The following is a 27,778-nucleotide window of genomic DNA, read 5'->3' on the forward strand; positions in this document are numbered from 1 at the left end:
GAAGTCCAGGATCAAGGTGCTGGCTAATTAGGTTTCTGATAAAGACTGTCTTCTTAGCCTTCAGACTGCCACCTACTCATTGTGTCTCACATGGCCTTTCCTCAGTGCATGCACATGGAAACAGAGCAAGCTTTCTGGTGTCTCTTCTTCTAAGGACACTAATCCTATTGGGTCAGGGCCCCACCTTATGACCTCATTTAGCCTTAATTACTGCCACAAAGATCCCATCTCCAAATACAGTCATGTTAGGAGTTAAGGCTTCAATATATGAATTTGGGGGGCGGAACACATTCAATTCATAACATTCATTAATTGCAGGAAAGAGTTAACTGTCCGATAGAATTGTTGATAACTTTCAAAGAACTTTCCTGGTGATTAAGTGAATGTCAGGAAAGAATTTAGGTTGGTACAAACCTGAGTTTGCTTTCAAAAAAACACAATGTTATTTATTCAACTTAGTCATGGATTCTGAAAACAGTGTGTACTTAAAGGCAAGTAAGTAAGATACTTAAACTAAGTCCTGATGTATATATGATTTAAATTATTTAAAAGAACTTTTCATGTGGATCTTCTTCACCTTAACTATGCATCAGACTCAGTTTGAAGATGACGTAACTTTCTGAACAGATTCTCCACAATTTTTGGAGACATGCTATAATAAACATTCTTTTCAGAAAGAAACAGTTTCAGCCTAGGACTCTTGACAGCTTCATTTTTAGGCTAGTCAGCTAGGATGAAAATTGAGCTGTCCAAAGAGAGTTGGCAAAATAGTTTACTTGCTATAATTAAAAAAGGGGAAATTTCTAAACCACAGTGGTCTTCAATGCTAATGTGAACAACCAAATGTTATTTCCAGTAGGTTTTTTTTTTATTTCTTTATTCTTGGCAAGTTGGTACAGCTTTGTGCAGTTGGGAATCAGAAAGTTTTTCCTCAAGATAGAAATGTTCTTTGTGTTAAACACATCGTGGTATAATTATCCTACACATTCACCACATACATTCAAGTGCTGAAACCCAAGTCCAATAATTTTAAATTTGAACACTTAGCTTTACACCTTTAATAAAGAAAAGTCATAGCAAGTATGTATACTTCTGGCAGAATATCTCATGTGGTCAATGTTATTTACTTATACAATTGGAAAATGACTTGATTGCAACCATGTTGAAAATCTTTGCCAAGGTATAAGCTTTTCTTACATTGGATTTTTCTTTATGAGAATAGGTAACTTCATTTTGTGATTTTATTTGGTTCTGCTCAATGACACAATCTGGCTTAGGAGACATAGTTGACAGATCTTGATACAGAAAAAAAAAACCCAAATGCAAGGATTTTGATTACAGATCCTTGCAGATGAACTGCTGTAATAAACAATCAACGTCCATTGGACCACAATATTAAAGTTAGTATATCACCTTGGTATTGGGCATACAAATAAGTAAGTCATTGATAATTTCCAGATGTTTTACTTTTTTAGTTGCTGCCGCATCTCCTCTGCTTTCCTTCTTCTTCTTTAAATGAAACAAGTTTAAGTTCTGAGTTCCCCAGAGAAACTTTTCCAAGTGCTCCACATCTAATGTACCAATCACGAAATGGCATCATTGTGTATTTGGGAAGAGACAATGGGAGCCGCAAGGGAAGCTGGGAAACTGGGGGAGGCCGGCTCCCTATTTTGTCCACCTAAGCATGCTAAAGGGGTATTTGGGCAGACTTTGGCCACTGCCTATTGTGTGTATGTCAAAGTCTTACACTAAGATGAAAATGCCTTTTGAATGGTTTCACCATTTTCACACGTTTTCGCACGTCTCCGTGGGTCCTATTTACCAGTCTTGAGATGCAGATGGAAGTAAAATCCTAAATCTGTTCTGGATAAGATGTAAGGACTAAGGAGGGGATAACACTTCGGCACTAATGGGATTCACACTTTGTTAGAAAATAGCCTTGTTGCTCTAACCTTTGCTTGCATCAACAGCAGCTGCTTTAGAGTGAGTATTTGCTTTTCTTCTTGCCTGTGAGGTTACATTAATTTCTTTTTCCAGCTTGATGGTCTGCCTGTTCTGAATTTAACATTTGAAGAAAACAGAGTTTCCAGCACTGCATTCTTAATGGTTTGTGTTCAGGCTTGCAAGCCACTCTTTAGTTGTCTAAAGAAATGATTTTTTTTTCTTGCTAGTTTCAAAAAAGTTTTTTGTAGATGGCGTTAAAAACTGCTGAAGTCTACAAATTTATTTTCCCACTGATGTTGGAAAAGAACATTTCCATTGCATGTGTAGACTTCACATCATCATAGAGTAACAGTGACCTGGTTTTTTATTTTAATTATTTAGTCAAAAATATGGATTCTCCTTTAATTCTATCTATCCAAGGCAAACATAATTCTTTCCCTAAATCAAATCTGCCTGCCTCTTTCTTTGCTCTGCTACTATGTAAGATTTTGCCCTGTAATCCATTGTGAAATCCCATATTCCTAAATGTAAAGAACTTTTTAAAAATTTCTTTTTACCACAATTTCTATACTCATATTTCCCACAGTCCATGAGATATAAAATGTATTTAAAAGAAGAAAAATTATAGCAGTGTTTTGCTACATCATAGGATAAATTTACCTTTCAACCGCGTTACAATAAAACTTGTCTGAAGTATGGAGCTAGCCAGTTTACCTCATCTACATCCAAGAGTCTATCTAAAAACTACATGCTGTTAAGTGAAAAGATCTAGGTAGTTCTTTAACATATTCAAAGAGTGTATTTGTGATCGTTTGACTTGAATTATAGACTCTGTGATGTCTAGAAATTTATTTTGCCTCACAGACACTGAATATGGCACCATTAGGAAGTGCAATTCCTCAGAGGGTAGGGGCAAATGCAAGACACGGCTCTGGGGGAAGACTAGCCCCACCTATCAAAACAGGACTACAGAAACTAAGTGATGGGTCTAATGGGAGCCTCCGAGCATAAGTCTCAGGGGCAGAGCTCCAAGCTACAGACTCCAGTTTGCAAAGGAGCTGCTTCTCAAAAGGGCAACTCTTTGTAGGGAGGGGTGGAGGGGATTGTCCAGGGATTTAGTTATTTAGTGATGATTAAAACTGGTGAGGCCAGCTGGTGGAATGAAAGTGTTAGTAAAATTTTTTCTAGATGGGAGGTTTCAGTCCCCCCATATTTGCATAATTGCAGCATGACCTGTCATTTTGATCTGTTCTACGTCCAAAAGCTTATTCCTCTACCCCCTTAGGTTCAGTGACTGGGATCCTGCAAAATAAACTGACAAAAGACCGATTAACAGGAGAACAAGGTTTATTTAATATGCATATGGGGGAGGGGTACAGAAATGAAGTGAAAATCCCAAAGAGGCTATCAGACCTAGAGGCTTACATACTATTTTAACAAAGTGCTATAAATTGGTGGAAATGTGCCAAGGCAATGGAAAGGGGTTTCAGGATTTTAGGGACAGTAAATTGTGAGGAACACATGGAGGAGACTAATGGAAGATAAGGATTATTTCAGTAAGATGTGTTTATGCAGATTTCAATCGGTGCCATCTCCAGTGATAAGTTGTCTCCTCTTCTTGATACCGGAGAGTGGAGGCGGAACATCTCCACAAAGGGAAATGTATGCCCTGTCTTTAGGCAGATAGATAGGGGAGGGTAGAGAGCTTTTTCTGTATCTGCTGTTTCTCAGTTGCCTTCGGCTCAGAATCATCATTCTGCCAAAGTGGCATATTTGGGGATAGCATATTCGGATCCTCTTCAATGGGTCTATGATTGTAGAAGTGAATAGTGGGGGACACTGAGGATGTTGATCCCCTTATTATAAAATGGCTCCCCTAAAAAAAAATAAAAATAATAAAATGGCTCCCCTTACCCTTTCTGATTTGCTCTTAGTACAACATTCAGAAAGCACTCTCATATAAATTCAGTCTACCTTACTATCAAACGTGTACTCTCTGCCAGAACTGTGCACTTGTCCAAACGTAGGTTGTGCATTTAAATGAGATCCATTTTTGAAAAACTAAGATGGACCGTTTTATATCACTTAAGGGTGAATACAAATTGGTGTCATGAGACTATCTTGTTTCTCTGTTTCTTTGGGATGGTTGCAGAGGGTGGGGGCAGGACTCACCGCAACAGAATTGTCGCAGGAAGGGGGACCCTGTCCAGGGCCCAAGAGTGGGCTCTTGTCTAACACTTGGAAATGAATTGTCTGAGGAGACACACGTGGTGACAAAGCAAGAGACTTTATTGGGAAGGGGTGCCCAGGCAGAGAGCAGGAGGGTGAGGGAACCCAGGAGGAGTGCTCTGTTACATGGCTCGCAGTCTCGGGTTTTATGGTGATGCGATTAATTTCCAGGTTGTCTCTGGCCAATCATTCTGACTCAGGGTCCTTTCTGGTGGTGCAAGCATCACTCAGCTAAGGTGGATTCCAGTGAGGAGGATTCTGGGATGTTGGTAGGACATGTGGATTGGCGTCTCCTCTCTCCTTTTGACCTTTCCTGAATTCTTGTGGTTGCTGGTAGCTTGTTAGTTCTGTGTTCTTCACCAGGATCTCCTGTGGTAAAATAACTCATGCAAATGGTTACTGTCTTTGCCTGGCCAGGGAGGGCGGTTTCAGTCAGTGTTTCCCCTAAAAGAATGTCGACGTGTGACCAGAGCCTCCCCAGTAAATGGTCCCTCTAGACTGAGGCTGGAATCTCAGACTGCCTGACAGGGTCAGGGTTCAGTGGAAAATGTGTTCTCTCCAACATCGTCCACCTTGTTAGAAAGATTTTAGAAACACACATGTCTAGGTCCACATCATAGCACTTAGGGGTAAAAAACAAGCAGGAAAATGCACATCAATACTTTGAAGTTTATGTCTTTATAAATACTGTATTTTAAGGGATTACATCAGTGGTTCTCAAGAGGAGGAGGAGGAAGGCGATTCTGACCTCCAGGGGACATTTGGCAAAGTCTGGAGACATTTTTGGTTGTTACAACCGGGACGTGGGGGATGCTACTGGCATCTGGTTAGTCGAGTCCAACGATGCTGCTAAACATTGATAATGCACAGGACGGCCCCCACAACAGAGAATAATCCAGCCACAAATGTCAGTGGTGTTGTGATGGAGAAAACCTGCTTTCCATCAACATGCAGCGCACATCAGGGCACACCCACCCCCCGCCTCCCAGCCATGGCTCCAAAAACAAACCACCACCACAGGACACCCGCGGACACCACGCCAGATATTTAGAAAGAGACCAAAGCCTTCAGTCAATTCATAAGAGTCTTCTGTGTTTTTAAACAAACACACTGAATCATCTGTAAAGATATTTGAGCTTTTCTTTTTTATTAGACTCAAAGTGAATTTTTCACGGAAAAAAAATCTCAGTGATGAGTGATCATGGGCAGTCCTGTATAAATCATCTCTCTCCTTATTTTGAAAGCTCCTGCGAACTGAAAGACAGCTCTCATCCCCAAATTGCCCTGCTCCAAGCTTCTGTAGGTTTCTTTCAGTGTTTCTTTGGGTTTTGTTTGGACTTGTAATTTGAGTGTGGGGAACGTTCTCTGAGGCATTCTGGGATCCAGTCCTTTGAATGTTGATCCTTGGATGGATCATTAAAGAGCCATTAAGAGCTGGCTGTGTGTCCCTTTGTAGAATAAAGTCAGCATTTTCCCCCGCTGAGAGTAGCCCTGTTAATCCATTGTTTCTATTTCTTGGAGGAAGTAGCAGATTTTTGTAACTGAAAAGCAAAACCACCTGGTAGATTTCTGAAGTAAATGGAGTCTCCCATCTCCCAATTGTTTTATAAATGGAATACATGGTACTGGGAACCTGGGGTTGTGCTTCTTGAAATGGAGGGAGTTAGTAGCAAATGTATAAGAAAGTAAAATAAAGGTGGATGAGAGTTGTTCTAGTAATGACTTCTCAAAGAAACGTTTAAAAAAAAAACAAAACACTTGGATTGATTATGGGCAAAGGTCAGCCTCCTGTTTGTTCCAAGCAACACAATTATTAGCCAGGATGTAGTTGGGCGAAATTGTTACTAGAGACCTCTTAGAACAGACGTTACTCTTTGATACATCAATTGTCCTACAAACAAATCCTAATATAGCTTTCCAGGCCCTCCCTGGCTTAGAACAACACTGTCCAGTAGAAATATCATGCAGCTGCATGTGTAATTAAAACTTTACAGGCAGCAAAGTTAAAAATAAAAGAAAAAACATAAAATTCAATGTAATAATATATTTTATTTAACCCAATATAGCCAAGTTATTATCATTTCAACATGTGATCAGTGTTTTTAACATTATTAATGAGATATTCTACATTCTTTTTTCATACTAAGTTTTGAATGCTGGTGTATATTTTCACATCTTCAGCATATCTCAGTCAGACTCATTGCATTTCAGTTGATCAGTTAGCCACGTGGAGCTGATGGCTATCATATTGGACAGCACAGGCTAGCCCCTGCCTATTTCTTCCACTCCATCTATTTTTTCACTTTCCCTTGTGAAATTCACATTCCAGCCTCGCAAATTTCTTTCTGCCAACCCTGCCTGTTGTTCTCTCTTATTTCTTGGTCTTTGTACAAGTCTCTCCCTGGAACACTCTCCATCATCTCTCCTACCCTACCTGGCTAATTCCTACTTATTCTTCACCAAAGTTGATTCTTCTGGGGAAAAAAAAACTGTTGTGGAAGAAAACTTTTCTTCTGCGCTCTTAGGTTTCTGATGGGGAGCAGGGGAGGGCTGAGAATTTAAACTGACAAAAGACGGGTTAGCAGGAGAACAGACGGACTTTAGGTACTTGTGCTGTGCACATACATGGGAGGGCTTGATGATGAGTAATTCGAAGAGGTGGTTAAAATCTGGGGCTTATATACCTAACTTAGTAGGAAAATGGAGTGCAGAGTAAAGACATCTATGGGGAAGAACAAATGGAGTGCAGAGTAAAGACATCTATAGGTCTCTTTTGGAAAGTCAAATGTGTTTTTAGAAGAACAAATGGGAGATTTTTAAAGTTTGTGATAACGTTTGCTTATGCATGACTACGAAACTCCCCCAGAGAGGGGATTTATGGTAGGTTTACTCTTGGTCTGTCTCCTAGGAGTAGAAGCCACCCTGAAGAGGGGATTTATGGTAGTCTTCATTTCTCCTAAGTTTCTGCTTTTAGTCAAATAAGGGAAGCTGCAAGAAGACTTCTTTCTGCATCTGTTGAATCTCAAATGTCATCATCTTAAAATAATCTTTATACCAACTTTGGAGTTCCAAGTGGGTGCTCACAGAACCCTAGAAGAGGTTAGGTTTTGCTATTCCATGCTCTTACGCTACCTGTGCCTCTCATTCCATAGTTCTCACTCACTGAATCATCCCTGCAAGTTGAGTGTTTTTCTTCCCAAATAGACTCTAACCCCTGGGAAAGCAGTATCGACTGCATTTCCTATATGTTAATGTGAGCTCATCATTTAGGACTGTGGACTGGCACATCGTAAACACTCCATCAAAATATGTCGAATGAATCCACCAAGTATAAATACGCTTGGAGGAAGGGAAAAATGTCTTTTTATTGTATGCTTCTAAGTTCTTGACTGGGGCCTCTGTAACAAAAGACATATTTATTTATTTATTTATTTGGTTGCACCGGGTCTTAGTTGCGGCAGGTGGGCTCTTAGTTGCGGCTTGCAGGCTCCTTAGTTGCAGCATGGCAACTCTTAGTTGTGGCATGTGGGATCTAGTTCTCTGACCAGGGATCAAACCAGGCCCCCTGCATTGGGAGCCAGAGTCTTAACCACTGCCCCACCTGGGAAGTCCCAACAAAAGACTTGTTAACAAGAGAAAAGCATATACATATTTATTTAATTAAAGTTTTATGTGACATAAGAGCCTTTATAAAGAGATGAAGACCCAAAGAGTGGTTAAACCTGAGTGTTTTTATGCTAAGTTTGATGAAGCGCTACAAATGCTACTTAGCAATATAAACCAATGGAGTCATGGTACACGTTACAACATGAATGATGCTCGAAAACAATTTTCTTAGTGAAAGAAGTCATACACAGAAGACCACGTATTGTATGACTCCATTTATAGGAAGTATCCAGAAAAGACAAATCTATAGAAACAGGAAGGAGTTGCCCAGGGCTGGGGATAGCAATGGGGATAAACTATAAATAAGCACGGGGGTCTTGTCAGGGTGATGGAGATACTCTAAAACTGACTTTTGGTAATGGTTGTGGAACTTGATGAATTTATTAAAAGTCACTGAAAATGGATGAACTTTGTGATATATAAACTATACCTCAGTAAAGCTGTTAAAGATTCAAAAATAATGACATTTTTTGAAAGATAGAATGTAAAAATGTATATATATATCCAGTATGAACTCAATTTGTTGAGTTATCTCTATCATTCATCTATCTATAAATATGTATAGCAAACTGTTATTAGTGGTTATCACTTCGGTTTTGAATTATAGGTGATTTTTTTTATCAGAATTTCTTTAATATCCACAATTCCACATTGAGTGTTTATTACTTAAAACAATTAACTTACAAAGAGAAAAACAAAAAAAAAACAAAAAACAAAAACTCTTGGGAAAGATAAATGATTGACTCTTTGGATGAATAATGTCTTGCATGTGGGGTTGGGGGGTGGGGGTTGGGGTGTGCGTGCCTGTGATTCACATGAATAATGATCCAATTCCAAAAACGAGGATCAGAGACCCTAGCTTCCAGAGACAAGATGAACTGTGTTTATTCAGGATGTTAATGATTTTGTCATTAAGAGCTGACAGTGGAACTCTTTTTGCTCCTAGAGAATCAGGGCTGAGTTCATCCATGCACTCTTTCAGAGGAGTGACCTTTCAAGGGATGAAGTTAGAGCTCTAGCATCAAGTATTAGAGATTTCAATTGGAGTCAAGTAAAAGGAAATGACTGCAGTTGAGTACAAACATGACAAGGCTTACTAAAAGCTGATCACTATTAAACCAGTTTATGAGTTCAGTTAAAACCATATTCTTCTGGTGTCACACAAATGACTCATTCTATCAGGTTGTTTGTTTAATCCAGCTGCATCCAGTGCCCCCAATTTGACACTAACCATCGCTCTCTTACCACAAGAGGAAATTGTACATTCACATTCGTTCAAGTATCGTTTCTAACCTCTTAGTTAAACAGAGCTTTCAAAGATTTGCTGTATGGGAAGTTAGCAATTTTGCTTCCAAAAATAAGTTCTATTTTCATATATTTTTAAAATATTAATGTTCAGGGGAAAGGCAGTGATAGTGTAACATGGTGCCTTACATGCACACCACAGTTTTTCTTTTCTGATACCCTGGTCCCCACTGAACTGTAGCCAACTATTTCAGTGATTAAAATGTGAATTTATTGTTATTATTCTCACCAACGACTAATCTGGAGACAAATTACTGTAGTGAGGTATTTTATTTTTTTTTAAAAATTGCATTTTGTGTTCCTGGTGCTCATTTGTTATTACAAAGGAAAGAGTTCTTATGTTTAGGTCCCTTAAATACTTTAAATACTTTACATCAATTAAATGCTTACAGATAGCTAAACAATCAATTCTTCCAACAAGCAGAGAAAGGAAAAAGTGCTTGGCAGGGGGCTCAAGCAGGCTGTAGGGGGCGTGGGAGATACTGCATTTTTTACAAATTGAAGTGGCCACTGCATCAAGCAAGTTTATTGGCGCCATTTTTTCAACAGCATGTGCTCACTCACTGTGTGTCTTTGAGTCACATTTTGAAATTCTGGGGCCTTTAAGAATTATGCTAAATCTACTCTGTCTATGCTCTAAAATGGAACAACAAAGCCTGGATGCCGTCACATCTGTTTACAACATGGTTTACTGAATATTTTAAGCCCACTGTTGAGACCTGTTCAGAAAAAATGATTCCTTTCAAAATATTACTGCTCATTGACAATGCACCTGGTCATCCAAGAGCTCTGATAGCAATGTGTGAGATTAATGTTTTCATGCCCCCTACACAACATCCATTCTGTAGCCCGTGGATCAAGGTGCAATTGCAAATTTCAAGTCTTATTATTTAAGAAAAACATTTCATAAGGCTGTAGCTGTCATAGTTAGTGATTCCTCTATGGTTCTGGGGAAAGTCATTTGAAAATCTTCTGGGAAGGATTCACCATTCTAGAAGCCATTGAGATTGTTTGTGATTCATGAGAAGATGTTGAAATAGCAAAATACACAGAAGTTTGGAAGAAGCAGATTCCAACCCTCATGGATGACTTTGAGGGGTTTAACACTTCAATAGAGGAAGTAACTGCAGATGTGGTGGAAACAGCAAGAGAATTAGAGTTAGCAGTGGAACCTGAAGATGTGACTGAATTGCTGCAATTTCGTGATAAAGCTTGATTGGATGAGGAGCTGCTTCTTATGGATGAGCAGAGAAAGTGGTTTCTTGAAGTGGAATCTACTCCTGATGAAGATGCTGTGAAGATTATTGAAATGACAACAGAGGATTTAGAATATTACTTAAACTTAGTTCATAAAGCAGTGGCAGGGTTTGAGAGGATTGACTCCAGTTTTGAAAGAAGTTCTGAGGGTAAAATGTTATCAAACAGCATTGCATGCTACAGAGAAGTCATTCATGAAAGGAAGTCAGTCAATGCAACAAAACTTCGTTGTTGTCTTAAGAAGTTGGCACCCCAACCTTCAGAAACTACCACCCCGATCAATCAGCAGTTATCAGCATTGAGGGAAGACCCTCCACTAGCAAAAAAGATGACAACTTGCTGAACGCTTCAGTGATGGTACACGTTTGCCTGATTCTATCCTTCTAATCCTCTTGTTACTGAGTGATAATATATGATCCTGCTTGCTGACGTTCATAAATGGATCCCTGTGATTAAAGCAAGCATAAAGAGAAAAGACACCTCTTTTTTCTTCCTAAAAAACAACTTTGGGAAAAGATAAAAAAAGTAATAGCAACAATGCATATTTTTTGAAAATTAAGTTTTATTAGCTCAAAGACACAAAACTGCATTAAAAATCTTTAGTGGGAGGGTGGGGGGGAGTTAAGGGAGGGAAGGAATATGGGGATATGTGTATAAAAACAAATGATTGAACTTGGTGTTCCCCCCCAAAAATAATAAATAAATTAAAAAATATATATATATATAAAAAAAAAGTGCTTGGCAGGGAGCATTCTAATTAGCTTTCAATTATCTTAAAAAAAAATAGGTCAACCTTTCTGACAGTCAACTCAGATTATTGTCCTCTGAGGTTCATTTTGAAATACCTTTTAATTTTCTATGAACATTCGATTCATTAAAAGAATATTATAAACTCACTATCTTAAAAAAGTGAAAATGTAATCCCATCACAGAAATATAACCCATGTTCACATTTTGATGTAGCTTCTCTTAGAATGTTTTCATGATAGACACAAACATGAAACATAATTCATTTTTATAACAACAATTTATTCCGCCAGTGTTTATTGAGTGTCAATTATGTGCCAGTATTCCTTCTACTGGATAGCGCCATACTGTCTATTCCAGCAACTCAGCGTTCACTATCATTTGAATGTCTTTCCATGTCAGTACATTTGGATCTGCTGTATCATTTTAATGACTATGTAATTATGACAGATTATACTTTCCAAAATGATGACAGCAACCTTTCCATCACCTCCTTCACTTTCTGGACCTTGTCATGCCCCACCAAGAGGTAGAATCTACATCCCCTTACCGTGAACTTGGGCGAAGTTTTATGACTGCCTCAATCCACCAGATAGGATGCCATATGATTTCCAAGAGAGATCATAAAAGGTGATATGACTTCTGCTGAGCCCTCCCTTGGGACACTCACCCTTGGAACTCAGCCATCATATTTTGAGGAAGCCCATGCCACATAGGAAAGGCTGCATGTGGATGTTCTAGCCACCAGCCCCCACTAAGGTCTCAGGCAACACCCAGTATCAACTGCCAGCCATGTGGAAGGCGAGTCTTCAGATGACTCCAGCCTCCATCCTTCAAGCCACAGCAGCTGAGGCCAAGCAGAGAAGAGGTGGTTGTCCACACTGGACCCTTCCCAAATCACAGATTTGTAAGCATGGTGCGCGTGGCTTGTTTTAAGCCACTAAGTGTCCAGGTGGTTTGTTATATAGGAGTAGATAACAGAAATAGCAATATTCCTTTGAATGACCATACCACAGCTATTGCCACCAATTTCTTCTTTGGGGACATTGCTTTTGTTACTAGTATTGTGATGTTATTGCTTTGCTAATATACACATCACTTTATGTATATCTGTGGACACTATGCTATGTGTAGCCTTATTTCCTCAATATTATTTCCCAAAGTAGAGGTGCAAGTCAAATGATGTGCATATTGTAAGGGTTTTTGATGCAATTTGGGGGCAGTTCACTTTTTAGAGGCTCAGAGATATGAATGGTTTAGAGATAAACTTAAAATACTTAGACAAAATCAATTGCTAGAAATTCAATAACTGAAAAGGAAAGATCACTGAGTATAGGAAAACCCACTGATAGTTCTAACAAAAAGATGTTCTGGCTTTTATGTTAAAAATAATGCATTCAAAGAAGAAAAAGTGATTATGCAAACGTGAATTTTGAGGGTCTCTTCCTCGAATCTGAGTACGTATTTGTCACATATAGTCCCCAGATGGAACCCAAATACACGTAGTATGCCGTACTTTGTAGTAAGATAACCTCTGTTAGATGAATGTTAACTACTAGAACTTAAAGATATCTTCAAGTCTAGAAATGTCAAGAGCTTTCTGCAGACCAAATAATTCTACTGCAGTCTGAAGACCTTGTCCTGAGTAGGCTTTTACTTCTGAGTCAGTATCATCAGATGATCAGATGCTATGACTTGACTAGCTGTGGAGAACAGATGGGAGCTAAGAGTTAGCCAGTGACCATGGCTGAGAAAAGTATTGGGTTGGCCAAAAAGTTTGTTCAGAAAAACCCGAACGAACTTTTTGGCCAATCCAATATTACCTAGAAATGTTAAGTGGAGAAAAGTTTAAAGGCAATGTTTTCTTGTTAAGTGCTGCAAACTTTTAAAACACCATGGCTATTCTAATATCAATTGTCTTTACTGATTATGTGTGTATATGTGTATTACCTATCACCCAGTATAATAATATTAAAAATAAATCTTAGGTCAGTATAGTAGTTTTGCGTTTACAAGGTGTTTCCATGTTTGTTTCACTGTTTTATTTAATCTTCACAACAAAGCCAGGGTCATCACTTTGTAGATGATGAAAACAAGTCCAAGGAAGTTAAGTAACCAGACAGACATCCAGCACTTAAACACAAGTATTCTGATCTCAATTTAACATCTTTTAAAATATAAACCAGGGACATCTATCCCATCTTCTTAAGACTGTCTCTTGCATTATGCTAAGTCATCTCATCACACAGAGTGGGGGGTCAGCAAATTTTTTTCTGTAAAGGGCCAGCTAGTAAACATTTTTACTTTGTGGGCCATTCAGTCCACTACTGGAGCAGGAAAGCAGCCATGGACAGCATGCCATGAATGGGTGTGGCTGTGTTCTAATAACACTTTATTTACAAAACCAGGCAGAGGGCCTTGGGGTCCTTAGGCTATACAGATAGTCCCGACTTATGTTTTTTTTTACCATAGTCCCGACTTATGTTTTTTTTCACCAGGGATTGAACCCACGCCCCCTGCAGTGTAAGCACGGAGTCTTAACCACTGGACCGCCAGGGAAGTCCCATGGCTTTTTGACTTTATGATAGTATGGAAGCGATACACATTCAGTAGGAACCGTACTTTGAATTTTGAACTTTGATCTTTTCCCAGACCAGCAATATGCAGTCTGACCCTCTCTCTTGATGTTGGGCTGGGGAGCCCCCACTCAGCCCCATGATCACAAAGGGGGAACAACCTGTACACTTACAACCATTCTGGACTGAGACAACCATTCTGCTTTTCACTTTCAGGACAGTATTCAATAAATTACATGAATTATTCAATACTTTATTAGAATGTAGATTTGGTGTTAGATGATTTTGCCCAACTGCAGGCTAACGTAAGTGTCCTGAACACATTTAACATCTCCTAGGCTAAGCTGTGATGTTTGGTAGATTAGGTATATTAAATGCATTTTCTGCTAAGGAAATTTTCAACTTACATTGGGTTTATCAGGATGTAAGCCCATCGCAAGTTGAAGAGGATCTGTAGTTTGCCAAGTGCAGACATAAAAGGATAAGTAAACACAAAGGAATCTCATGTCCATTTCTGCCCTCCCCCGCCCCACTCACTTCCTTTCCCTATAAAAACCTATTTTTATTAGATTCTTATTTATCCTTCCAGAGTTCCCTTTTTTTGCAAATACAGGCAAAGGCATATAGAGACTTTCAGTCCTCTCACTGCCTCTTCCTTATTTCTCACAGCCGCATGCCCTCTTCTAAACTTTGTTTTGATGACCTGGGCATTTGTCATATTAGTACATGGAGATCAGACCTTCCTTTTTCAGTTGTTCAGAACTTTGCTATGTAGATACTATGGAATAATCAAACTACTGCTGGACATCTGTGTGGTTTCCATTATTTTGCTTGAACGTGTGATGTTTTACGTTTGTACCGGTGATTCTGTGGAATGGATACCTAGAAGTGGTATGGCTGGATGGAAGGGTACAGGCATCTCTAAATTTGTTACTTATTGCCAGATCCCCTCCATCTTTGTGGTAGTATTTTGTACTCCCACAAGCAACCTATCAGAGTACCAGTTTCCCCAATGGTGTATGAGGCCAAACCTTTGGATTTAGTCCACTCTATTAGGCAAGAAGTGATATGTTGGTGTAGTTTTAATTTGCATTTCTTTTACTGCAAGTGAGAAAGAACATCTTTCCATATATTTAAGGACCAATTACATGTCACCTCTGTTTCATGTTGCCCATTTTTGTTTTGGGTGGTAGGTTTTTCTCTTTTCAAAGTTTAGGCACTTGTTAAACATAAAGGAGACAGACCCTCTGTCCCAGTTCTCCATTTGTTTTGACTTGGCTTATGCTGTTTTATTGCCATGCAAAAGTTTTTGATTTTTATGTAGATAGATCTACTGATCACTTGTAGATAATGGATAAGCTAGAAAAAGAGTATAGATATAGATGATATAGATGATACAGATAGAGGTAGAGAGAAAGAGAGAGAGAGAGAGAGAGAGAGAGAGATAATATAGATATAGATATCTTCTGGGTTTTTTATTGTCCTTGTGCCACAATCTGAAATTTAAATGGGTGAAAAGGATGGAGGTAATGATGAGAGTCACAAAGATATTAGAGCTTTTATTCACAAGTGTGTTTGTATTAGAAGTTCAAATGGATTTACTAAGTATTACTCTAAATGTTAAGACTGGTGATGTGGGGACTTGGTGGCACAGTGGTTAAGAATCCTCCTGTCAATACAGGGGACACGGATTCAATCCCTGGTCCTGGAAGATCACACATTCTGCGGAGCAACTAAGCCCATGAGCCACAAATATTGAGCCTGTGAGCCACAACTACTGAAGCCCACATGCCTAGAGCCTGTCCTCCGCAACATGAAAAGCCACCACAGTGAGAAGCCCGCACACTGCAACAAAGAGTAGCCCCCGCTCGCCACAACTAGAGAAAGCCCGCACACAGCAACAAAGACCCAACGCAGCCAAAAATAAATTAATTAATTAACTTAAAAAAAAAGGACTGGTGACGTATACTGGTTCAGAGAACAACTAAAACAGAGTAGAGCGAATAGCCAAGGTTAATTCAAGAATTATATATTTCTTGAGAGTGAGGGAAAGGAAAATCTTTTATAATCAAGAAAAATGTGCTATTGAGTTGTGGTTAAGTCTGAAAGTCTTCATACAGACACTTTAAATATCTTTGCAGTTGTTTGTATATAATTTCATTGTAAAATCTCAAGTCACATGTAACAGAAAGACATCAGTGTCAGTGTGGAAGTATTTAATAGTGATAGGAAAAATAAAATGTTTCTTTTGAAGGTTACTATTCTGCTGTCAGGTGATAAACTTTTAGAATATTCTGCGCTTTTGTTTGGTTTTGTCTGAATTCTCTCCCCAGTCCACTATCTCAGTCCTCCTTTCATTACCCCAGCAAAAGGGAATCAGAAAATTGAAGTGAAGAAGGACAGTTAAGTTACAGCATGTGCTTTGCACCCCGGGCTCATTTTTGCTATTGAGATGGCATTGTCACCACGCAGAGGCAGTTTTCTATGGAGAGTGAAGAGGCTGGACGGAGCCTGGGGTTGGGGGTGCAGACAGAACCGTGATGTCACAGATTGCATTGTCTCTTGGGAAACTCATCCATCACAGCGTCACCTCTGATTCTCTGCAGGGTCACTACGGAAAGGGGCGGCCTGCCCCAGTTGGGGCATTCTGGAGAGTTAGGATGTAGTAAAGCTGGTGGTGTGAAGCCGATTCATTTTGTTTCAAAGGCCCAAATGGCACGCTGCCGAGCAGAGGCACCCGCACAGCGGCATCTCCTTAGAAATAATGACTCCAAGGCAAGCAGCCCTCGCTGCAAAATCTGCTTGTCTCCTCTTTGATTTATTCGTTTCAGGGTTTGAAATGACACAATAGGAAGGTAAGTCTTCTTTTCCAAAACGTGAGGGGAAAGGGAGGAATTCCAGATTGATTATAGCATCTCTGAGATATTTGTAAGCTATTCATCTTCGGTTGGAAGGGGATTTGGATTTGTAAGGTGTGAATATTGTTGTGAAATGCAAGGGTGAACCCTGTCCTCAGGAAGACAAGGGAAACTTTAGATCTTAAAAAAAAGGTCGTGCCTTACAACTTGGCAACTGACTTTCCATGAATATTTTTAAAACATGACTTTTAACAACTGAATTTTGGTCAGAACAGTTATTTTCGGGATCTTTGCTAGCGCGTGTCGATCCACGTTTTCTTATTTGCTCTCCTGCGTTTTCTCGATGTTTTCAGTTTATTTTCAGTTCGGGAATAAATGAAAAACAAACAGCTGCTATAAATTGTCAAGGGCTTTGAGAGTGCTAGCTAGATTTGGGCAGCTTCTAGCTGATTTCTACATACCTCGTTTGAAACTCTTCTGTTCTGGAGGGAGTAGAAAGCAGTATAGAAGTCAGATGAAGTTTTAGGCTGAGCAGCCCTGCCCATCCCTGAGCATTTGGAGGGTGCCGAAAGAGCAAACGCACATCCCAGGGACCCATCCTGGTCCCGGGCTCAGTACTTGGTGTCCAGGTCCCATGCCTCTCTGAGGAACCGCCTCACAGGAATCCCTGCCAGCAAACACCCCCTTTCACCCCCTCCCCTCCCACTCCCCAGGAGAGGCGCTTCTGCAGAAGTCATTTGGTGTGTGTGCCGGTTTTCCTTGTGAGGGGATTAGAGAAGAGCGGAGTGCTTTGTGAGAAAGATCCTGGGAGGGCTTGCTGGGGAGAAACCAAACAGACGGAAGGAAGACTTCAGCCTTCTTGGTCCCCTCAGTAAAGTGACTCTAAGAAACCCAGTTGCCCGGCCTAGAGCAGCTGGGGGTGGTTTTCCTTCGTCTACCCGTAGGAGAAACTGGTAAGACTGCTTTTTTTTTTCCTGCTACTCCTGGGATGCTACTCTAACTGCTTTATTAAAGTGCTGGTGTTGGAAAGAAGGGAAATTGGTTAGCAGTTCTGGGGGATATCCTGCATTGTCTCTGGCTAATGTATGAGAAAGGCGCTGTTTCCTGCACAAAGGGCTGGTAGCCAGAGAGTAATTTGACTTTTCCCAAATTTGATTAGCATCACTTTTGAGCAACTGACTTAAATGAAACACACGCAGACCCTATACCCCGAATGGGAACGCACCTATTTATAGGATAATCATATTTTTAAAGACTATATCTAAATTTGATTAGTTTGGAGGTACAACTGCATGGAGGTGGGAGAAAATCAGGCCTTTCTAGAAAATTCCAAATTGTTTCCCCTGAGGGTGCCCATCTCACCTGTTTTTTAACTAGGGCCATACAGACCCAAACCACTGCTGATCAACCAAACAGTCCCAAGAGTAAGTTCTAGACAGTGTGAGATAAGGGGAGAGTGGTCCCACTAAAATGAGGAAGACAGAATTTTGAGTCAGTCATGAAGAACTTACATTCTCTATTCGTTACACAGCCGGTGTTCTAATCGGAAAGAAGTGAGAAAGCTGCCCCAGAGTCGGAAAGAATAGATACCAATGCTCCTTCTGGATTTTCAAGGAATCAGCTTGCTCACACAGCCTTATTTGGCAAACATTATTTCTTACTCCCTAATTCCATCTTGTTATTTTTAGAATTGATTTTGGCATTTGTGTGGAGCTATATATATACACATATATATATGTATATATACTAAAAGGAGATATATACATATACATATATATATCTCCTTTTAGTATATCCTGGTAAACTTGAGCCCAGATAGATTAGAAATATATTTATTCAGTTGGAGGCAATTCACCCCTCAAGCAAACTACTAAAGTCCTCCAAGTTGGAGTATATATAGGGAAAATATGTGACAGACAGCTGTTGTTTCTGTGACAGACAAGTCCAGAGCCTGTCCCCATAGCTGAGAACCAAGTTCCTGCAAGCCCTGCTGCCCCTCCCCCACAGCACAGGAGGCGATGGTAATCTTTGTTGTGGTGATTTTTCCCTGAGAAAGTTTGGGTGCTGCCTAATGTAGCTGATGGCATTTTTTCCCCTCCTCATTAAAATAAAACTAAAAATTTTGCAAACTATGCAAAGTTCTGCAAAGTAGATGTTTAGTTTCTAAACTTACCATATACCAAAGAGTACACTTATGATCATTCCAGTTGAGCCTGTACATCATGAAAATGATACTCAAGTAAAATGATTCAACAGCAAGTAATTTACCCAGGTCTGCAACTTTAACCTCCATTGAGATTAGGCCCCTAGAGTTTTTTCTCCTTAACTACAGTCTTAAGATGACCTGATTATTAGAGTATTCAAAAATTGAAAATGTGTGGCATTATTTCATTAAGAGCAGTCAGGTTTTTTGAAGTATATAACTATTTAAATAAAGTTTCTTTGCATGCGTATTAATATGAACGCCTGAAAAATATATACTCTTTCTTTTAAAAAAAATGAAAGATGATTCTCTTTCAATTTCAGTTTTCACTCTTCTTCAGTTTTCATTCTTCTTCAACTGAAAATGCTAATTCAAGCAAACAGTTTTATCTTTGCCTAGGAATTATTTACGGAATGCAGGCAGTTAATTTGGGGGTCCTGGGTGTGAGATAACAGTTAATCAATTTATCTGTGAACTCGCAGAATGCCTGGGAGGTTTTCAGGCTTGATCAATGTTATTTACTATTCTCTGCTGCGTGCTTATTGCAGTTTCAAAGACTATTTAGCTTCATGATATTTGAGCTCGAGAGCATCAAGTTTATTAGAATTGATTTTCTTTCCAGGTTGATCTTTTAAAATATTTTTGCTGGTCATTTTTCACTACCACCTTATGCAATTGTCATTCATCTGGCCTCTATTTATTGAGTGTCTTGGTGTCACTCGTGTGGCCCACATTTGCTGTTAGAGATAAAAACTGTATTTTGCTGGGGCTCCCTGCAGAGGTGGCTGCAGCTAGAAGGGAAGAGGCCACCTTTTGCTACTCTAACAATTGTTTACTTGTTCACATGGTTCAATTGCAAATGTGCTTTCAGCAACCACAGAAAATGCTCCTTCTTCTGAATTATTGATACCTGAAAATATATCACTGGCTACTTAGAATCCGGGAGCTGAGTGAATCGATAATCCTCTCACACTGTACGAGATCCACTGTGTGTTATTCTCATAGCTGGGCATTTCAGGAATTCAGAAGTCAGGCTTCTCCTGAATTAATCTGGCCATGGTGCAGGTTGGGAAAACATGGACCAAAACATTTTCACAAGCTTAATCTTTACAGCTTATGAATGACTATTCCTTCTCTCGTGTTTTATCTTGACTTATCAGCTTTTATTCTATTAGATGGTTTTTGTTAAATGTTTTTGTTTTGTTAAATGATGTATCACAATAATGTATACATAGTTTACAATAATATCAATAGGAAAAGGGCATCATGGAAAAGAAAGGAGCCTTTTTTGAATCCACCATGTAGCAGACACTGTCCTGGCATCTTCACAAGCATGTTATCATTTAATCTTCTCAACAATGCTGCAAAATAGGTATTATTATGCCCATTTTTTTTGCAGGTACTTTATTTTTTATTGTTATTATTTTTTTGGTTGCGCTGGGTCTTTGTTGCTGTGTGCGAGCTTCCTCTAATTGTGGCGGGCAGGGGCTACTCTTCATTGTGGTGCACAGGCTTCTTATTGCACTGGCTTCTCTTGTTGCGGAGCACAGCTGTAGGCGTGCGGGCTTCAGTAGTTGTGGCACCTGGGCTCTGTAGTTGTGGCTTGTGGGCTTTAGAGCACAGGCCCAGTAGTTGTGGTGCAGGGGCTTAGTTGCTCTGCGGCATGTGAGATCTTCTTGGATCGGGGATCGAACCCGTGTCCCCTGCATTGGCAGGCAGATTCTTAACCACTGCCACTAGGGAAGTCCCATGCCCATTTTAAAGGTGAGAATGCTGAGGCCCAGAGAATTTAATAATGAAATCATGTCATGTGACTACTAAGGCAGCAAACCCAGATCTGTCCCCTGCTCCGCAAAGGCACTTTTTAGCCACTCCTGTGTCACTCTCTTAACACCCATGTCTTTTTTCCCAGATCAACTGATCATTCCCTACAGCTTATCTTAATGCTTCCAGAGAATCTCCCTTGACAGTTTCACCCTGTTCCCTGACTTCCTTTATGAGCTGACAGCCAACATACGTAAGTAGGGATTCGACAGGTGCTGTATGTATTTATGTGTAAAAACTGCTTTTAAAATGTCAAGGTAGAAACAACATATTAAAATGTAGAAGGCAGCATTTTAGATTTGCCTGGTTAGGGGAAATGAGAAGTAAATTTGGTTTGGTTTTGGGCCACACCTGCCCTGGTTTTCCCCATACATCTAGTAGGGTCCCCAGTCTGCAAGCAAGCTGGGATGTAGGTGTGTCTCCTCTATTTGTATAGACACTTGGGTTTCCAACCCTGCTAGGGCTCATTTCCTGCCTCCTGCAGGGAAGCTGAGGAAAGGACAGAGTGGTAGAAAGCTGAGAAATGCACCCCCTGCCCCCTTCTAAAGCAGTGAGTTGAGAGAGAGAGGAAACAGTGACGTGTCATGAATAAAAATGTATTCTAGATGTATTGGTGCATTAACCTGGCGCATTCAGTCTAGTCATCGATTGGCCTCAACACGTTTATTCAGTCAGCACTATCTATTCAACTGCTTTGTGTATTGGTTTCCTATCACTGTTGTAACAAATTACCACAAATCTAGTGTCTTAAAACAACACAAATTTATTTTCTTACAGTCCTGGAGGTCTGAAGGCTGAAGTGGTCTAAAGCCAAGGTGGCAGCAGGGCTGCCTTCCTTCTGGAGGCTCTAGGGGAGAATCTGTGTCCTGCTTTTCCCCACTTCTAAAGGCCACGCATTCCTTGGCTTGTGGCCTCACATCCCTCCGACCTCTGCTTTTATTGTCACATCTCCTTCTCTGACTCCGACTCTCTTGTCCCCTTGTTTCCCTTGAAAAGACCTTTGTGATTACATTGGACCCACCAGGCTAATCCAAGGAAATCTTCCCATCCCAGCATCCTCAATCACATCTGCAAAGTCTCCTTTGCCGTGTAACATATTCACAGATTTGGGGAATCAACATGGACATCACTGGGGAGCCATTATTCTGATTTCCACACCCTTTTGAATATGTCTTTATAGCTATGTGATATTTACTTATTCCGTGATCTTGTAGGTAAGGGGAAGCCACAGAAGAATTTCAGATGGACAGGTGATATAATCAGGTTTTCACGTTAGGAAGCGTACAGAGGGTCCTATGGAAATGGAGGCCCAACTAAGAGGCCACCTGGACTGCAGGACAGAGGAGCTGAGACCATGACTTGTGGCAGAGTCTGTAGAAGAGGGGATGGGGAATAGTGTGAGAGGTAAAAGGAGCGCGTTGGCAGGATAGCTGAGAGGAAAGAGTCTGTGACTTGGACAACTTGGGTGGGTGACTCTGAGAAGATGTGAGTACAGTGGGGTGGGTGCTGGGAATACAGTGGTGGCCGGAACCGCGTCTTTGCTCGTGTAGCTCAAAGCCCAGCTGTGAAGATACCAGTGATAGGAATAACAAGAACTCATATTTATTGAGTGCTTTATCTTATTCCAAGCACCTTACATTTACTCTTCACACCAACCCCCTTAGGTAGATATTACTGTCATCAACATCCCATTTCTCAGATGAAGAGACCAAGACAAAGAGAGATTATATGATTTGCCCAAGTTTGAGCAATTCACCAGGGGAGAGAAGGGAGTTGGAGCCAAGTAGTCTGGCTCCAGGGCCCATGGTTTTAATTATGACACTCTACTGCCTCACTTAACAACTAATTATGATTTTATGGGCTGTTTAGTCTGAGCGCTATCTGTACATTTCCAAGGGAGGGCCATGGGGAGAGCAGTGACTGCAGTCGAGGTGAACTCTGAATTTTTCTGAGGCAAATTCCTGTAGACGCCTGGCAGTCAGGAAGATGTGATGCGTGGTAAAATAAAATATTGGTGTGGAGCACTGAGCTAGGCATAGGGGCAATATTAGAGAAAGATCCTATTTCCCTGCTCTTTAAGAATTTATACCCACATGGAGAACACCATATTGCAATCATAAAAAAATACCTGGTCAAAAACGAAGTGCTTCCAAGGTCCTCTGGATAAATCTGACACGAGGATATAGTCTTTATCTAAAAGGAAGTGGGAAAGAGCAAAGCAATGAGAAGGTTAAGATGGTAGGTGCAGGGCTGTTACAGGCAGGGGTGTTACGTGAATCAGTACCTCCACGTGCTATGCCATTTCTGTACATTCTTCCATTTAATCCTCATGACAAGGCTATAAAATTACCTACCTTCTAAATGGGGAAACTGAGGCAGAGAGAGGTTACGGTAAGGAACTTGCCTGAGGTCACAAAGTGGTGATCACCAGGATAACATTCGAACCCCCAGGTCTCATGTCTCACTCTGCTAGTGTGTGTTTAAAGGCTAAGGGTTCAGTGTGCCAGAGCTTTAAATAAAATTTTTAAATGCCCCAGGAATTCTAAAATAATGTTTACATCTTTTGAAAAGTCCTGGTCCTTAATATGGTTCTTCTTCAGTATCAGTATCATTGGCGAGCCTGTTGGGTGGAGCTGCCCTGTGAATGTGAAGATTTGAGTATCACCCACTGCAGGTGGTCTTTAAAAGAAAAATCATCCTTGTTAAGAAAGATAGGTGTAAACTTCTTTTTTGCATTCTCTTATTATCTTCTTTAAACTATTCTATAGTCTTTGCAAAAGTTACAATGTGAAATGATAGAACAGGTGCCTATGTGCTCTGAAAAATTATACTGTAAACACCAGGTGACAAATATCAAGAGGTATTATTGAGAGGAATAGGGTGAGCTTTTTTTCTTTTATAGCTAGGTCACCACGATGATATGAGACCCAGCCCCTTAAGTTTGCTCCTTAATTTATGTAACACAAAAATTCAGATTTGTTTCACCTTTTCTACTGGATGTTTATGTCACAAACAGTGATTTGGTATCTACTGTGTTGGGCACACATTTGCTTTCATTTATTCCTTACAACTCTTGTTCAGAAAGCTCCTCTTTATAAGGCGAGGAAGGAGAGTTCTTGGAGAATGGCACGGCCAGACTTGAACTCATGGCTTCTGCCCCTTAGCCCGGAAGATTGGCTCTCATGCGTCTGAAGCTACTGAGCTAAGATAGGCACTCAGAGCGGCTGGAGAAGGACACTGTGGTATTTCTCCATTTGGAACAGCAAACTAGGAGACTTTGGTTATATCCCCATGACCAAAGTTAGGCACATTTTGGGATCAATAGTCGTATTTATCAAAATAATCTGCATTTTGCTTTTTAAAAAAATTTATTTATTTACTTATTTTTGGCTGCTTTGGGTTTTTGTTGCTGCGGGCAGGCTTTCTCTAGTTGTGGCAAGCAGGGCTACTCTTTGTTGTGGTGCGTGGGCTTCTCATTGCTGTGGCTTCTCTTGTTGCGGAGCACGGGTTCTAGACATGTGGGATTCAGTAGCTGTGGCACATGGGCTCAGTAGTTGTGGTGCATGAGCTTAGTTGCTCCGCAGCACGTGGGATCTTCCTGGAGCAGGGATCGAACCCGTGTCCCCTGCGTTGGCAGGTGGATTCTTAACCACTGTGCCACCAGGGAAGTCCCTGCAGCTTGCTTTAATGAAAGAGGATTTCAAAGCCCATTTGTTGAAAGGATAATGCTCTACAATTGTATAATGTGCTTCAAAGTGAGAATTCCAAAAAATAGGAGATTTACCCAATAGCTTGCTAGCCAATGGCTGAGAGATTTACATTCAACATGACATCTGTTCAGGCTTACACTCTGCTTACATACGTGTTGGCAAAACACTCTCTGTGAACCTTCCAAATGTTCTAACCCCACGTTGACTTCTCCCAAAACTCCTGACAAGAAGGGGACCGAGTTAGAATGATCATCCCAGAGTACCTGACCCTGGGTTCAATGCTTAGAGTAGGTCATGATTAGTTTTAATAGTAAATAATACATAATTGCTGACAGGTGCCTTTGGGCATTGGGCAATAGCACTTAAAATAATGTTGCTGTGATATATTGCCTGCAGGAAGATGTCATCATGCACACTTAATAGCACTGCTTGACGGCGAGAACTCAGTATCCTATCGGAAGGGAACGTTTGTTCAGATTTTTTTCATCCACCATTAGGGAATCAGACATCTCCTAGTGTGTCTTATATTTTGAAAACTAATGAAAAAAGAAGCTAAAATCCACGTTGCAACCTAAATAAATACTATTATCAATATGCCTATGAGATCTTAAGAGCCTGAGCCTTCAATGAAAAATTATTGTGTTCAATGAATTTCCATGCAAAGTTCAGAGATCCTCAGGTCAGAGTAATACTGTATTATTCTTCCCTGTAGTTCCACACCACAAAGATAAGTTAACACTTTATTTTCACTAATTCAAATTGAGGTGATCAACGAATTTAATTTCCATATACATGTGTAACTTCAAATATATAGAGGCTTGGAGCTACTGTAAACACAAGCTTACTCACTGAATTTTATTGCAGAATACCCATCCTCTTGCCATATAACAGCAAGAGCAAACATTCTAAAACTTCTTATAAGTGAAAGGAAATCATCCGTCTTTGTTAATTATGTGAACTTTCCCTCATTAGTCATGCACTGTATGGACCCAAGAAAAGTGTGGGAAATTGGCACGTAATTGGGACATAATCGGCATTTAAGCCTTATATTTTCGTAACAAAACTGTCCTAAAGTAAAATAAAAATGCTATGCAAATGAGATTTGTTTAGCTAAATGTGGGCAGAAGGGCTGTAAAGATATCAGAATGTATTAGAACAACATGAATAATTTATTTTCTGATGTAAAACCTAATAAAGATTTAATGATCACCCATGTGCCTTTAAAATTATGGGAGAAATAGCAGTAAGGTGGGCACATAGAGCTATTACAACTGTGTCTAAAACTCTGTTTATAACTCTTCCTATGCGAGTTGCTTTTTGGAAAGGGTGGGTCACAGAATGATGCAATAAATAGTTGCAAAGAAGTTTCCGTCCGGAGACACCCGTTCAGTGAATTCTAGACCTAAGCTCTTTTTCTCTAAAACTGTGAAATACACGCTCTTGCTTCAGAATTGGACTAACCATTTTCTGATTCATAAATTTCATGGCTGCAATATCGTAGAATAATTTCAGGGAAGGAAAACTATGGTAGGGGTTTCATTTCCTACAAGTATTTTTGGCTTGTTGCTCTTAATTCCATCTGAATGCATGCTACCGAGAGGTTGCGTTAAATCCACAGCATTTTGGTTATTCTTCATGGATGAGTTCCAGTTCTTTTGGTGATAGAACTAAAAGCTCACAAGATGCTGTGTATTAGCAATGAAACAATTAGTCTTTGAGATGCTTTGGGGAAATTACTCAAGCAGCGAATTAATCATTGTGATTCTGGTGTCCCTCCACAGATGCTGGATCTCTGAAAGGAGTCCCCCACGCACCCTAGTTTGTGGTGCTCTTATTAAAGGTGTAAAATTTCATAAACCTTGGGTAAAACATTATGAATTCTCTTTCTGTGCAACACAACTGGTATTTTTTCCAGACGTGTATTTCCGTAATTAAACATCCTAAAATACAAATCCCATTATTATTTGTTATGTCTAGTCAGTAATTAGACCTCAGCTGGTAGGGCAATTTCAGAACAGAGTTTACCAATTTACATACTAATCCAGCAGAGTCTGGTGGGACATGATTAGCATAGATTCAGTCAACATCTTAATTAGCCCTAATCCCAGCATGCACTCCGAGGTGCCTTTACCCCACCCCCACCCTTATGCGTCTTGTTTAGCTGACTTGTGTCCTTCAACAAATTCCCACTCTTTTTTTAAAAAAATAGATCACTTTTAAATTTATTTATTTATTTATTTGGTTGCACAAGGTCTTAGTTGTGGCAGATGGGCTCTTTAGTTGTGGCATGCGAACTCTTAGTTGTGGCATACATGTGGGATCTAGTTCCCCGACCAGGGATCGAACCCAGGCCCCCTACACCGGGAGCGTGGAGTCCTATTCATTGCATCACCAGGGAAGTCCCAACAAATTCCCACTCTTCAAAGATTTTTTTCCCCAGTGCTCTTTTTCACAGATGAAATGGTTATATCTCAAAGTGGTATTATACCAGGCAAAGTATTTTGTGTCAAGCCCTAGAAATGTGAGAAATTTGGTCAGGCAAGTGATGAATACACGAGTCTGAAGTCAAACTAGATTGTGTTCTAGAATGTTAGAATAGACCCACTCCATCATCCCATCCCCAGCTCTAGGTAGCAAGGTCTGCAAGCCATCCCATACATAGGAGAGTCTTACCTCTTTTCTAAGAACTGGAGGATATTCCTTATTCCCATCCATGATCCGGAGCCCATTTCGTTATTTGCCATTTGTCATGTCAGGGAATTCCTTTTAACTGAGATCCCTCATGTTGCCTATTTAAGTCCTTGCCTCTCTGTCCATCCATGGTGGAGATGGAGGGCAGGTGGCCACCTTGCCTGTGAAAAGTTCCTCATGTAGCTGAGGACCAGAGTCAATTATCTCCTTAACCTTCTCTTCTCCAGAGTGAATTTTTCCAGCTCCCCCACTCTTTCCTCTCAGGTCCCTTTTCATCAACTCTTTGATCTTCTTTGTGGCTTTCCTCTGAACTCTTGCCAAGTTCTCCACACCTCTCTTTATCTGTGGCACTCGGAACTAGGCAGAGTACCTTTGAAATAGTTTGAATGGCCAGATTTCCGCAGGATGGGTAGCTGATACTTTAGTGTATCTCCATATTCAACTTACTTCTATAATCAGTTAGCTGGCTAGCTTTTTTTATTCCTTTCCCATTAAAATATTTCTGATTTTTCTCTTTGCATATTATGCTATAACATAGAGGGGATTTCTTCTCTGTGCTTTGTAATGTTCTATTGCAGTTTATCAAAGGCATTTTGAGTTTCAATTTCAGTTTGCAAAGCTATAAACCACCGGTAACTCCTGCTGAGGGTTGAAGTCCTTGGCAAACTCAAGTTGGGCATTACCAATGAATTATTGTACCAACCAAGGGCATGAAGACCTCAGTGGGAACCGGGCTGATGCCAGGAGATTGGCACTTGCTAACGCCTG

General features: G+C 40.2%; 1 protein-coding gene across 7 annotated transcripts in view; it reads left to right on the plus strand.

Moving 5' to 3' along the window:
* MID1 (midline 1) overlaps nucleotides 1-27,778 on the plus strand; it is a 371,359-nt gene that overhangs the window by 126,450 nt on the left and 217,131 nt on the right. For 5 of the 7 annotated variants that reach the window (XR_009050264.1, XM_057718033.1, XM_057718040.1 and 2 more), the window contains exon 2: nucleotides 20,698-20,802. The exons of 1 other annotated variant lie outside the window; for it this stretch is intronic. The gene's annotated coding sequence lies outside the window, so the exon portion shown is untranslated. Of the gene's footprint in view, nucleotides 1-16,559; nucleotides 16,580-20,697; nucleotides 20,803-27,778 lie in introns of those variants that run through there. One more of the 7 variants, XM_057718039.1, reaches the window with a different exon arrangement.

This window comes from Hippopotamus amphibius, chromosome X, assembly GCF_030028045.1.
Source record: "Hippopotamus amphibius kiboko isolate mHipAmp2 chromosome X, mHipAmp2.hap2, whole genome shotgun sequence".
Lineage (NCBI taxonomy): Eukaryota > Metazoa > Chordata > Mammalia > Artiodactyla > Hippopotamidae > Hippopotamus > Hippopotamus amphibius.